The 13,028-nt window shown below is 45.3% G+C and overlaps 8 non-coding genes across 8 annotated transcripts; 5 read left to right on the plus strand and 3 right to left on the minus strand.

The window, feature by feature from the left end:
• Positions 1-1,447: 1,447 nt before the first annotated feature.
• On the plus strand, positions 1,448-1,533 carry TRNAY-GUA (transfer RNA tyrosine (anticodon GUA)). Its single transcript is given in 2 exon segments — positions 1,448-1,484; positions 1,498-1,533. It is a non-coding gene; the product is annotated as a tRNA-Tyr (tRNA).
• Positions 1,534-2,090: 557 nt separating this feature from the next.
• Positions 2,091-2,164, minus strand: TRNAN-GUU (transfer RNA asparagine (anticodon GUU)). Its single transcript has one exon. It is a non-coding gene; the product is annotated as a tRNA-Asn (tRNA).
• Positions 2,165-3,202: 1,038 nt separating this feature from the next.
• TRNAY-GUA (transfer RNA tyrosine (anticodon GUA)) lies at positions 3,203-3,288 on the plus strand. The gene is given in 2 exon segments: positions 3,203-3,239; positions 3,253-3,288. It is a non-coding gene; the product is annotated as a tRNA-Tyr (tRNA).
• Positions 3,289-3,845: 557 nt separating this feature from the next.
• TRNAN-GUU (transfer RNA asparagine (anticodon GUU)) lies at positions 3,846-3,919 on the minus strand. Its single transcript has one exon. It is a non-coding gene; the product is annotated as a tRNA-Asn (tRNA).
• A 239-nt stretch (positions 3,920-4,158) lies between these two features.
• On the plus strand, positions 4,159-4,230 carry TRNAI-UAU (transfer RNA isoleucine (anticodon UAU)). Its single transcript has one exon. It is a non-coding gene; the product is annotated as a tRNA-Ile (tRNA).
• A 727-nt stretch (positions 4,231-4,957) lies between these two features.
• On the plus strand, positions 4,958-5,043 carry TRNAY-GUA (transfer RNA tyrosine (anticodon GUA)). Its single transcript is given in 2 exon segments — positions 4,958-4,994; positions 5,008-5,043. It is a non-coding gene; the product is annotated as a tRNA-Tyr (tRNA).
• Positions 5,044-5,610: 567 nt separating this feature from the next.
• On the minus strand, positions 5,611-5,684 carry TRNAN-GUU (transfer RNA asparagine (anticodon GUU)). Its single transcript has one exon. It is a non-coding gene; the product is annotated as a tRNA-Asn (tRNA).
• Positions 5,685-11,874: 6,190 nt separating this feature from the next.
• On the plus strand, positions 11,875-11,960 carry TRNAY-GUA (transfer RNA tyrosine (anticodon GUA)). The gene is given in 2 exon segments: positions 11,875-11,911; positions 11,925-11,960. It is a non-coding gene; the product is annotated as a tRNA-Tyr (tRNA).
• Positions 11,961-13,028: the final 1,068 nt, after the last annotated feature.

Genomic DNA, 13,028 nt, shown 5'->3' on the forward strand with positions numbered 1-13,028 from the left:
TGGTTATCAGACAAAAAAAAGTTTTCACAACCTTCAAGCTTTGCTTGAACCTCCCAGTTTCTCATGTCATGTGTCATCTTCTTTGAAACAGAGTGGCGCATGGAAAGACATTTAGGCCCACAACCAAAGAGGGCCAAAGGCTCTGGACCATTCTTTCTACATTGCAACTATGTCATCCAAATCACTGGGATTTTTTTCTCTTCTCAAAATTTTTCACACTGTACATGTTGAAATGGTCTTACAACCGGTGCCCTCCTCTTCTGGCCGAAACTTTAAGTTGAGAGGCACCATAGGATTTTCTGTAACATGCAACTGAGACAAAAAGAGGACACTGCCTTCCCTGGGTGGGCTTGAACCACCAACCTTCCGGTTAACAGCCGAACGCGCTAACCAATTGCGCCACAGAGACAACCACGCTCCCCCACTTTGATTAAAGTCGTAAAAAAGCCACAACATGGTAAATGGAGTATGTTTCTTAGAGGACCTTCTGATCAACACAATAAAAAGAAGAGAATGATAAAACATAACAACTGCGTGGAACTACAGCCGCCAACAAATGGACAATTGCAACACAGAGATGGCCTCCACATTAGCGTCTTAACAACAGTCAGCGGGTAATAGGCTACCCCTCTCTTTTGGAGGTATGGCAGCAGAGTGGCGCAGCGGAAGCGTGCTGGGCCCATAACCCAGAGGTCGATGGATCGAAACCATCCTCTGCTAAGTGCTCTCTTTTACTCACGCCCCCTGTTACAATTTGGCCATTATCCCCGGTCGGAATCACATGTTTTTCTCGTAAAAATAGAATAGAGACCCCCGATCCCTGACCATCTCATTTTCACGACCTTCAGACTATGCTTTTTATACACGCAACCTCCCAGTTTCTCATGCCACATGTTTTCGCCTTTGCAACAAAGTGGCACAGGCAAAGGCTTTTGGGCCCACAACCAAATGGGCCATTGGATCTAGACCATCTTTTCTACGTTGCGACTTTCTTATTTAAATCATTCTGATTTCTTTTCTCTTCCCACAATTCTTCACTCTGTACACTAACGACTCACCTATACTTTTACACCACCCGGCACCCTGTAAGCTCCACGCTCCTTCTGCTTTTACGGGAGAAAGACATCCACACTTAAAAAAAAAACATAAAAAAAAAAAAAAAAACCTTAAAGCTACAGGTTGAAAAGTATGTGATGATCACAATTGTGGTGAATCAGGCACCCCAACATGGAAACCAGCATGGACCCCAACATGGACTGCCAGAAGGGGGATTAGCTCAAATGGTAGAGCGCTCGCTTAGCATGCGAGAGGTAACGGGATCGACGCCCGTATTCTCCAAAGTTTTGGTTTGCCGAGTTTTTCAAAGAGCGGGACAATTCTCCTCTGTTTCCCTACTCATGTAACTCATTTGCAAGCTTAGGAAGCACCCGACAACCAGCTCGGCAAGCCTTCGATAGCTCAGCTGGTAGAGCGGAGGACTGTAGTAGAAAATCAGCAATCCTTAGGTCGCTGGTTCAATTCCGGCTCGAAGGAACTTTTGTTAGTCTCATAGATGATGTTTCAACCTGTCGACAAATGCTCTCCCGGTGCCCTCGTCTTCTATCTATTTTCAGAGGGGTCTCTTGTTTGTGTTGGGTATTTGAAATGGGCATCCGACCGAAACTCTCAGTTGAGAGACTTTCTGTAACTCTGACATGCAACTGAAACAAAAAGAGGGTACAATCATCCCTGGGTGGGCTTGAACCACCAACCTTTTGGTTATCAGACAAAAAAAAGTTTTCACAACCTTCAAGCTTTGCTTGAACCTCCCAGTTTCTCATGTCATGTGTCATCTTCTTTGAAACAGAGTGGCGCATGGAAAGACATTTAGGCCCACAACCAAAGAGGGCCAAAGGCTCTGGACCATTCTTTCTACATTGCAACTATGTCATCCAAATCACTGGGATTTTTTTCTCTTCTCAAAATTTTTCACACTGTACATGTTGAAATGGTCTTACAACCGGTGCCCTCCTCTTCTGGCCGAAACTTTAAGTTGAGAGGCACCATAGGATTTTCTGTAACATGCAACTGAGACAAAAAGAGGACACAGCCGTCCCTGGGTGGGCTTGAACCACCAACCTTCCGGTTAACAGCCGAACGCGCTAACCAATTGCGCCACAGAGACAACCACGCTCCCCCACTTTGATTAAAGTCGTAAAAAAGCCACAACATGGTAAATGGAGTATGTTTCTTAGAGGACCTTCTGATCAACACAATAAAAAGAAGAGAATGATAAAACATAACAACTGCGTGGAACTACAGCCGCCAACAAATGGACAATTGCAACACAGAGATGGCCTCCACATTAGCGTCTTAACAACAGTCAGCGGGTAATAGGCTACCCCTCTCTTTTGGAGGTATGGCAGCAGAGTGGCGCAGCGGAAGCGTGCTGGGCCCATAACCCAGAGGTCGATGGATCGAAACCATCCTCTGCTAAGTGCTCTCTTTTACTCACGCCCCCTGTTACAATTTGGCCATTATCCCCGGTCGGAATCACATGTTTTTCTCGTAAAAATAGAATAGAGACCCCCGATCCCTGACCATCTCATTTTCACGACCTTCAGACTATGCTTTTTATACACGCAACCTCCCAGTTTCTCATGCCACATGTTTTCGCCTTTGCAACAAAGTGGCACAGGCAAAGGCTTTTGGGCCCACAACCAAATGGGCCATTGGATCTAGACCATCTTTTCTACGTTGCGACTTTCTTATTTAAATCATTCTGATTTCTTTTCTCTTCCCACAATTCTTCACTCTGTACACTAACGACTCACCTATACTTTTACACCACCCGGCACCCTGTAAGCTCCACGCTCCTTCTGCTTTTACGGGAGAAAGACATCCACACTTAAAAAAAAAACATAAAAAAAAAAAAAAAAACCTTAAAGCTACAGGTTGAAAAGTATGTGATGATCACAATTGTGGTGAATCAGGCACCCCAACATGGAAACCAGCATGGACCCCAACATGGACTGCCAGAAGGGGGATTAGCTCAAATGGTAGAGCGCTCGCTTAGCATGCGAGAGGTAACGGGATCGACGCCCGTATTCTCCAAAGTTTTGGTTTGCCGAGTTTTTCAAAGAGCGGGACAATTCTCCTCTGTTTCCCTACTCATGTAACTCATTTGCAAGCTTAGGAAGCACCCGACAACCAGCTCGGCAAGCCTTCGATAGCTCAGCTGGTAGAGCGGAGGACTGTAGTAGAAAATCAGCAATCCTTAGGTCGCTGGTTCAATTCCGGCTCGAAGGAACTTTTGTTAGTCTCATAGATGATGTTTCAACCTGTCGACAAATGCTCTCCCGGTGCCCTCGTCTTCTATCTATTTTCAGAGGGGTCTCTTGTTTGTGTTGGGTATTTGAAATGGGCATCCGACCGAAACTCTCAGTTGAGAGACTTTCTGTAACTCTGACATGCAACTGAAACAAAAAGAGGGTACAATCATCCCTGGGTGGGCTTGAACCACCAACCTTTTGGTTATCAGACAAAAAAAAGTTTTCACAACCTTCAAGCTTTGCTTGAACCTCCCAGTTTCTCATGTCATGTGTCATCTTCTTTGAAACAGAGTGGCGCATGGAAAGACATTTAGGCCCACAACCAAAGAGGGCCAAAGGCTCTGGACCATTCTTTCTACATTGCAACTATGTCATCCAAATCACTGGGATTTTTTTCTCTTCTCAAAATTTTTCACACTGTACATGTTGAAATGGTCTTACAACCGGTGCCCTCCTCTTCTGGCCGAAACTTTAAGTTGAGAGGCACCATAGGATTTTCTGTAACATGCAACTGAGACAAAAAGAGGACACTGCCGTCCCTGGGTGGGCTTGAACCACCAACCTTCCGGTTAACAGCCGAACGCGCTAACCAATTGCGCCACAGAGACAACCACGCTCCCCCACTTTGATTAAAGTCGTAAAAAAGCCACAACATGGTAAATGGAGTATGTTTCTTAGAGGACCTTCTGATCAACACAATAAAAAGAAGAGAATGATAAAACATAACAACTGCGTGGAACTACAGCCGCCAACAAATGGACAATTGCAACACAGAGATGGCCTCCACATTAGCGTCTTAACAACAGTCAGCGGGTAATAGGCTACCCCTCTCTTTTGGAGGTATGGCAGCAGAGTGGCGCAGCGGAAGCGTGCTGGGCCTATAACCCAGAGGTCGATGGATCGAAACCATCCTCTGCTAAGTGCTCTCTTTTACTCACGCCCCCTGTTACAATTTGGCCATTATCCCCGGTCGGAATCACATGTTTTTCTCGTAAAAATAGAATAGAGACCCCCGATCCCTGACCATCTCATTTTCACGACCTTCAGACTATGCTTTTTATACACGCAACCTCCCAGTTTCTCATGCCACATGTTTTCGCCTTTGCAACAAAGTGGCACAGGCAAAGGCTTTTGGGCCCACAACCAAATGGGCCATTGGATCTAGACCATCTTTTCTACGTTGCGACTTTCTTATTTAAATCATTCTGATTTCTTTTCTCTTCCCACAATTCTTCACTCTGTACACTAACGACTCACCTATACTTTTACACCACCCGGCACCCTGTAAGCTCCACGCTCCTTCTGCTTTTACGGGAGAAAGACATCCACACTTAAAAAAAAAACATAAAAAAAAAAAAAAAAACCTTAAAGCTACAGGTTGAAAAGTATGTGATGATCACAATTGTGGTGAATCAGGCACCCCAACATGGAAACCAGCATGGACCCCAACATGGACTGCCAGAAGGGGGATTAGCTCAAATGGTAGAGCGCTCGCTTAGCATGCGAGAGGTAACGGGATCGACGCCCGTATTCTCCAAAGTTTTGGTTTGCCGAGTTTTTCAAAGAGCGGGACAATTCTCCTCTGTTTCCCTACTCATGTAACTCATTTGCAAGCTTAGGAAGCACCCGACAACCAGCTCGGCAAGCCTTCGATAGCTCAGCTGGTAGAGCGGAGGACTGTAGTAGAAAATCAGCAATCCTTAGGTCGCTGGTTCAATTCCGGCTCGAAGGAACTTTTGTTAGTCTCATAGATGATGTTTCAACCTGTCGACAAATGCTCTCCCGGTGCCCTCGTCTTCTATCTATTTTCAGAGGGGTCTCTTGTTTGTGTTGGGTATTTGAAATGGGCATCCGACCGAAACTCTCAGTTGAGAGCCACAGTAGGACTTTCTGTAACTCTGACATGCAACTGAAACAAAAAGAGGGTACAATCATCCCTGGGTGGGCTTGAACCACCAACCTTTTGGTTATCAGACAAAAAAAAGTTTTCACAACCTTCAAGCTTTGCTTGAACCTCCCAGTTTCTCATGTCATGTGTCATCTTCTTTGAAACAGAGTGACGCATGGAAAGACATTTAGGCCCACAACCAAAGAGGGCCAAAGGCTCTGGACCATTCTTTCTACATTGCAACTATGTCATCCAAATCACTGGGATTTTTTTCTCTTCTCAAAATTTTTCACACTGTACATGTTGAAATGGTCTTACAACCGGTGCCCTCCTCTTCTGGCCGAAACTTTAAGTTGAGAGGCACCATAGGATTTTCTGTAACATGCAACTGAAACAAAAAGAGGACACTGCCGTCCCTGGGTGGGCTTGAACCACCAACCTTCCGGTTAACAGCCGAACGCGCTAACCAATTGCGCCACAGAGACAACCACGCTCCCCCACTTTGATTAAAGTCGTAAAAAAGCCACAACATGGTAAATGGAGTATGTTTCTTAGAGGACCTTCTGATCAACACAATAAAAAGAAGAGAATGATAAAACATAACAACTGCGTGGAACTACAGCCGCCAACAAATGGACAATTGCAACACAGAGATGGCCTCCACATTAGCGTCTTAACAACAGTCAGCGGGTAATAGGCTACCCCTCTCTTTCGGAGGTATTGTAGCAGAGTGGCGCAGCTGAAGCGTGCTGGGCCCATAACCCAGAGGTCGATGGATCGAAACCATCCTCTGCTAAGTGCTCTCTTTTACTCACGCCCCCTGTTACAATTTGGCCATTATCCCCGGTCGGAATCACATGTTTTTCTCGTAAAAATAGAATAGAGACCCCCGATCCCTGACCATCTCATTTTCACGACCTTCAGACTATGCTTTTTATACACGCAACCTCCCAGTTTCTCATGCCACATGTTTTCGCCTTTGCAACAAAGTGGCACAGGCAAAGGCTTTTGGGCCCACAACCAAATGGGCCATTGGATCTAGACCATCTTTTCTACGTTGCGACTTTCTTATTTAAATCATTCTGATTTCTTTTCTCTTCCCACAATTCTTCACTCTGTACACTAACGACTCACCTATACTTTTACACCACCCGGCACCCTGTAAGCTCCACGCTCCTTCTGCTTTTACGGGAGAAAGACATCCACACTTAAAAAAAAAAAAAAAAAAAAAAAAAAAACCTTAAAGCTACAGGTTGAAAAGTATGTGATGATCACAATTGTGGTGAATCAGGCACCCCAACATGGAAACCAGCATGGACCCCAACATGGACTGCCAGAAGGGGGATTAGCTCAAATGGTAGAGCGCTCGCTTAGCATGCGAGAGGTAACGGGATCGACGCCCGTATTCTCCAAAGTTTTGGTTTGCCGAGTTTTTCAAAGAGCGGGACAATTCTCCTCTGTTTCCCTACTCATGTAACTCATTTGCAAGCTTAGGAAGCACCCGACAACCAGCTCGGCAAGCCTTCGATAGCTCAGCTGGTAGAGCGGAGAACTGTAGTAGAAAATCAGCAATCCTTAGGTCGCTGGTTCAATTCCGGCTCGAAGGAACTTTTGTTAGTCTCATAGATGATGTTTCAACCTGTCGACAAATGCTCTCCCGGTGCCCTCGTCTTCTATCTATTTTCAGAGGGGTCTCTTGTTTGTGTTGGGTATTTGAAATGGGCATCCGACCGAAACTCTCAGTTGAGAGCCACAGTAGGACTTTCTGTAACTCTGACATGCAACTGAAACAAAAAGAGGGTACAATCATCCCTGGGTGGGCTTGAACCACCAACCTTTTGGTTATCAGACAAAAAAAAGTTTTCACAACCTTCAAGCTTTGCTTGAACCTCCCAGTTTCTCATGTCATGTGTCATCTTCTTTGAAACAGAGTGGCGCATGGAAAGACATTTAGGCCCACAACCAAAGAGGGCCAAAGGCTCTGGACCATTCTTTCTACATTGCAACTATGTCATCCAAATCACTGGGATTTTTTTCTCTTCTCAAAATTTTTCACACTGTACATGTTGAAATGGTCTTACAACCGGTGCCCTCCTCTTCTGGCCGAAACTTTAAGTTGAGAGGCACCATAGGATTTTCTGTAACATGCAACTTGAACCACCAACCTTCCGGTTAACAGCCGAACGCGCTAACCAATTGCGCCACAGAGACAACCACGCTCCCCCACTTTGATTAAAGTCGTAAAAAAGCCACAACATGGTAAATGGAGTATGTTTCTTAGAGGACCTTCTGATCAACACAATAAAAAGAAGAGAATGATAAAACATAACAACTGCGTGGAACTACAGCCGCCAACAAATGGACAATTGCAACACAGAGATGGCCTCCACATTAGCGTCTTAACAACAGTCAGCGGCTAAAAGGCTACCCCTCTCTTTTGGAGGTGGCGCAGCGGAAGCGTGCTGGGCCCATAACCCAGAGGTCGATGGATCGAAACCATCCTCTGCTAAGTGCTCTCTTTTACTCACGCCCCCTATTACAATTTGGCCATTATCCCCGGTCGGAATCACATGTTTTTCTCGTAAAAATAGAATAGAGACCCCCGATCCCTGACCATCTCATTTTCACGACCTTCAGACTATGCTTTTTATACACGCAACCTCCCAGTTTCTCATGCCACATGTTTTCGCCTTTGCAACAAAGTGGCACAGGCAAAGGCTTTTGGGCCCACAACCAAATGGGCCATTGGATCTAGACCATCTTTTCTACGTTGCGACTTTCTTATTTAAATCATTCTGATTTCTTTTCTCTTCCCACAATTCTTCACTCTGTACACTAACGACTCACCTATACTTTTACACCACCCGGCACCCTGTAAGCTCCACGCTCCTTCTGCTTTTACGGGAGAAAGACATCCACACTTAAAAAAAAAAAAAAAAAAAGCTTAAAGCTACAGGTTGAAAAGTATGTGATGATCACAATTGTGGTGAATCAGGCACCCCAACATGGAAACCAGCATGGACCCCAACATGGACTGCCAGAAGGGGGATTAGCTCAAATGGTAGAGCGCTCGCTTAGCATGCGAGAGGTAACGGGATCGACGCCCGTATTCTCCAAAGTTTTGGTTTGCCGAGTTTTTCAAAGAGCGGGACAATTCTCCTCTGTTTCCCTACTCATGTAACTCATTTGCAAGCTTAGGAAGCACCCGACAACCAGCTCGGCAAGCCTTCGATAGCTCAGCTGGTAGAGCGGAGAACTGTAGTAGAAAATCAGCAATCCTTAGGTCGCTGGTTCAATTCCGGCTCGAAGGAACTTTTGTTAGTCTCATAGATGATGTTTCAACCTGTCGACAAATGCTCTCCCGGTGCCCTCGTCTTCTATCTATTTTCAGAGGGGTCTCTTGTTTGTGTTGGGTATTTGAAATGGGCATCCGACCGAAACTCTCAGTTGAGAGCCACAGTAGGACTTTCTGTAACTCTGACATGCAACTGAAACAAAAAGAGGGTACAATCATCCCTGGGTGGGCTTGAACCACCAACCTTTTGGTTATCAGACAAAAAAAAGTTTTCACAACCTTCAAGCTTTGCTTGAACCTCCCAGTTTCTCATGTCATGTGTCATCTTCTTTGAAACAGAGTGGCGCATGGAAAGACATTTAGGCCCACAACCAAAGAGGGCCAAAGGCTCTGGACCATTCTTTCTACATTGCAACTATGTCATCCAAATCACTGGGATTTTTTTCTCTTCTCAAAATTTTTCACACTGTACATGTTGAAATGGTCTTACAACCGGTGCCCTCCTCTTCTGGCCAAAACTTTAAGTTGAGAGGCACCATAGGATTTTCTGTAACATGCAACTTGAACCACCAACCTTCCGGTTAACAGCCGAACGCGCTAACCAATTGCGCCACAGAGACAACCACGCTCCCCCACTTTGATTAAAGTCGTAAAAAAGCCACAACATGGTAAATGGAGTATGTTTCTTAGAGGACCTTCTGATCAACACAATAAAAAGAAGAGAATGATAAAACATAACAACTGCGTGGAACTACAGCCGCCAACAAATGGACAATTGCAACACAGAGATGGCCTCCACATTAGCGTCTTAACAACAGTCAGCGGGTAAAAGGCTACCCCTCTCTTTTGGAGGTATGGCAGCAGAGTGGCGCAGCGGAAGCGTGCTGGGCCCATAACCCAGAGGTCGATGGATCGAAACCATCCTCTGCTAAGTGCTCTCTTTTACTCACGCCCCCTGTTACAATTTGGCCATTATCCCCGGTCGGAATCACATGTTTTTCTCGTAAAAATAGAATAGAGACCCCCGATCCCTGACCATCTCATTTTCACGACCTTCAGACTATGCTTTTTATACACGCAACCTCCCAGTTTCTCATGCCACATGTTTTCGCCTTTGCAACAAAGTGGCACAGGCAAAGGCTTTTGGGCCCACAACCAAATGGGCCATTGGATCTAGACCATCTTTTCTACGTTGCGACTTTCTTATTTAAATCATTCTGATTTCTTTTCTCTTCCCACAATTCTTCACTCTGTACACTAACGACTCACCTATACTTTTACACCACCCGGCACCCTGTAAGCTCCACGCTCCTTCTGCTTTTACGGGAGAAAGACATCCACACTTAAAAAAAAAACATAAAAAAAAAAAAAAAAACCTTAAAGCTACAGGTTGAAAAGTATGTGATGATCACAATTGTGGTGAATCAGGCACCCCAACATGGAAACCAGCATGGACCCCAACATGGACTGCCAGAAGGGGGATTAGCTCAAATGGTAGAGCGCTCGCTTAGCATGCGAGAGGTAACGGGATCGACGCCCGTATTCTCCAAAGTTTTGGTTTGCCGAGTTTTTCAAAGAGCGGGACAATTCTCCTCTGTTTCCCTACTCATGTAACTCATTTGCAAGCTTAGGAAGCACCCGACAACCAGCTCGGCAAGCCTTCGATAGCTCAGCTGGTAGAGCGGAGAACTGTAGTAGAAAATCAGCAATCCTTAGGTCGCTGGTTCAATTCCGGCTCGAAGGAACTTTTGTTAGTCTCATAGATGATGTTTCAACCTGTCGACAAATGCTCTCCCGGTGCCCTCGTCTTCTATCTATTTTCAGAGGGGTCTCTTGTTTGTGTTGGGTATTTGAAATGGGCATCCGACCGAAACTCTCAGTTGAGAGCCACAGTAGGACTTTCTGTAACTCTGACATGCAACTGAAACAAAAAGAGGGTACAATCATCCCTGGGTGGGCTTGAACCACCAACCTTTTGGTTATCAGACAAAAAAAAGTTTTCACAACCTTCAAGCTTTGCTTGAACCTCCCAGTTTCTCATGTCATGTGTCATCTTCTTTGAAACAGAGTGGCACATGGAAAGACATTTAGGCCCACAACCAAAGAGGGCCAAAGGCTCTGGACCATTCTTTCTACATTGCAACTATGTCATCCAAATCACTGGGATTTTTTTCTCTTCTCAAAATTTTTCACACTGTACATGTTGAAATGGTCTTACAACCGGTGCCCTCCTCTTCTGGCCGAAACTTTAAGTTGAGAGGCACCATAGGATTTTCTGTAACATGCAACTTGAACCACCAACCTTCCGGTTAACAGTCGAACGCGCTAACCAATTGCGCCACAGAGACAACCACGCTCCCCCACTTTGATTAAAGTCGTAAAAAAGCCACAACATGGTAAATGGAGTATGTTTCTTAGAGGACCTTCTGATCAACACAATAAAAAGAAGAGAATGATAAAACATAACAACTGCGTGGAACTACAGCCGCCAACAAATGGACAATTGCAACACAGAGATGGCCTCCACATTAGCGTCTTAACAACAGTCAGCGGGTAAAAGGCTACCCCTCTCTTTTGGAGGTATGGCAGCAGAGTGGCGCAGCGGAAGCGTGCTGGGCCCATAACCCAGAGGTCGATGGATCGAAACCATCCTCTGCTAAGTGCTCTCTTTTACTCACGCCCCCTGTTACAATTTGGCCATTATCCCCGGTCGGAATCACATGTTTTTCTCGTAAAAATAGAATAGAGACCCCCGATCCCTGACCATCTCATTTTCACGACCTTCAGACTATGCTTTTTATACACGCAACCTCCCAGTTTCTCATGCCACATGTTTTCGCCTTTGCAACAAAGTGGCACAGGCAAAGGCTTTTGGGCCCACAACCAAATGGGCCATTGGATCTAGACCATCTTTTCTACGTTGCGACTTTCTTATTTAAATCATTCTGATTTCTTTTCTCTTCCCACAATTCTTCACTCTGTACACTAACGACTCACCTATACTTTTACACCACCCGGCACCCTGTAAGCTCCACGCTCCTTCTGCTTTTACGGGAGAAAGACATCCACACTTAAAAAAAAAAAAAAAAAAAAAAAAGCTTAAAGCTACAGGTTGAAAAGTATGTGATGATCACAATTGTGGTGAATCAGGCACCCCAACATGGAAACCAGCATGGACCCCAACATGGACTGCCAGAAGGGGGATTAGCTCAAATGGTGGAGCGCTCGCTTAGCATGCGAGAGGTAACGGGATCGACGCCCGTATTCTCCAAAGTTTTGGTTTGCCGAGTTTTTCAAAGAGCGGGACAATTCTCCTCTGTTTCCCTACTCATGTAACTCATTTGCAAGCTTAGGAAGCACCCGACAACCAGCTCGGCAAGCCTTCGATAGCTCAGCTGGTAGAGCGGAGGACTGTAGTAGAAAATCAGCAATCCTTAGGTCGCTGGTTCAATTCCGGCTCGAAGGAACTTTTGTTAGTCTCATAGATGATGTTTCAACCTGTCGACAAATGCTCTCCCGGTGCCCTCGTCTTCTATCTATTTTCAGAGGGGTCTCTTGTTTGTGTTGGGTATTTGAAATGGGCATCCGACCGAAACTCTCAGTTGAGAGCCACAGTAGGACTTTCTGTAACTCTGACATGCAACTGAAACAAAAAGAGGGTACAATCATCCCTGGGTGGGCTTGAACCACCAACCTTTTGGTTATCAGACAAAAAAAAGTTTTCACAACCTTCAAGCTTTGCTTGAACCTCCCAGTTTCTCATGTCATGTGTCATCTTCTTTGAAACAGAGTGGCGCATGGAAAGACATTTAGGCCCACAACCAAAGAGGGCCAAAGGCTCTGGACCATTCTTTCTACATTGCAACTATGTCATCCAAATCACTGGGATTTTTTTCTCTTCTCAAAATTTTTCACACTGTACATGTTGAAATGGTCTTACAACCGGTGCCCTCCTCTTCTGGCCGAAACTTTAAGTTGAGAGGCACCATAGGATTTTCTGTAACATGCAACTTGAACCACCAACCTTCCGGTTAACAGCCGAACGCGCTAACCAATTGCGCCACAGAGACAACCACGCTCCCCCACTTTGATTAAAGTCGTAAAAAAGCCACAACATGGTAAATGGAGTATGTTTCTTAGAGGACCTTCTGATCAACACAATAAAAAGAAGAGAATGATAAAACATAACAACTGCGTGGAACTACAGCCGCCAACAAATGGACAATTGCAACACAGAGATGGCCTCCACATTAGCGTCTTAACAACAGTCAGCGGCTAAAAGGCTACCCCTCTCTTTTGGAGGTGGCACAGCGGAAGCGTGCTGGGCCCATAACCCAGAGGTCGATGGATCGAAACCATCCTCTGCTAAGTGCTCTCTTTTACTCACGCCCCCTATTACAATTTGGCCATTATCCCCGGTCGGAATCACATGTTTTTCTCGTAAAAATAGAATAGAGACCCCCGATCCCTGACCATCTCATTTTCACGACCTTCAGACTATGCTTTTTATACACGCAACCTCCCAGTTTCTCAT

Source organism: Rhinoderma darwinii, unplaced genomic scaffold, assembly GCF_050947455.1.
Source record: "Rhinoderma darwinii isolate aRhiDar2 unplaced genomic scaffold, aRhiDar2.hap1 Scaffold_4321, whole genome shotgun sequence".
Lineage (NCBI taxonomy): Eukaryota > Metazoa > Chordata > Amphibia > Anura > Rhinodermatidae > Rhinoderma > Rhinoderma darwinii.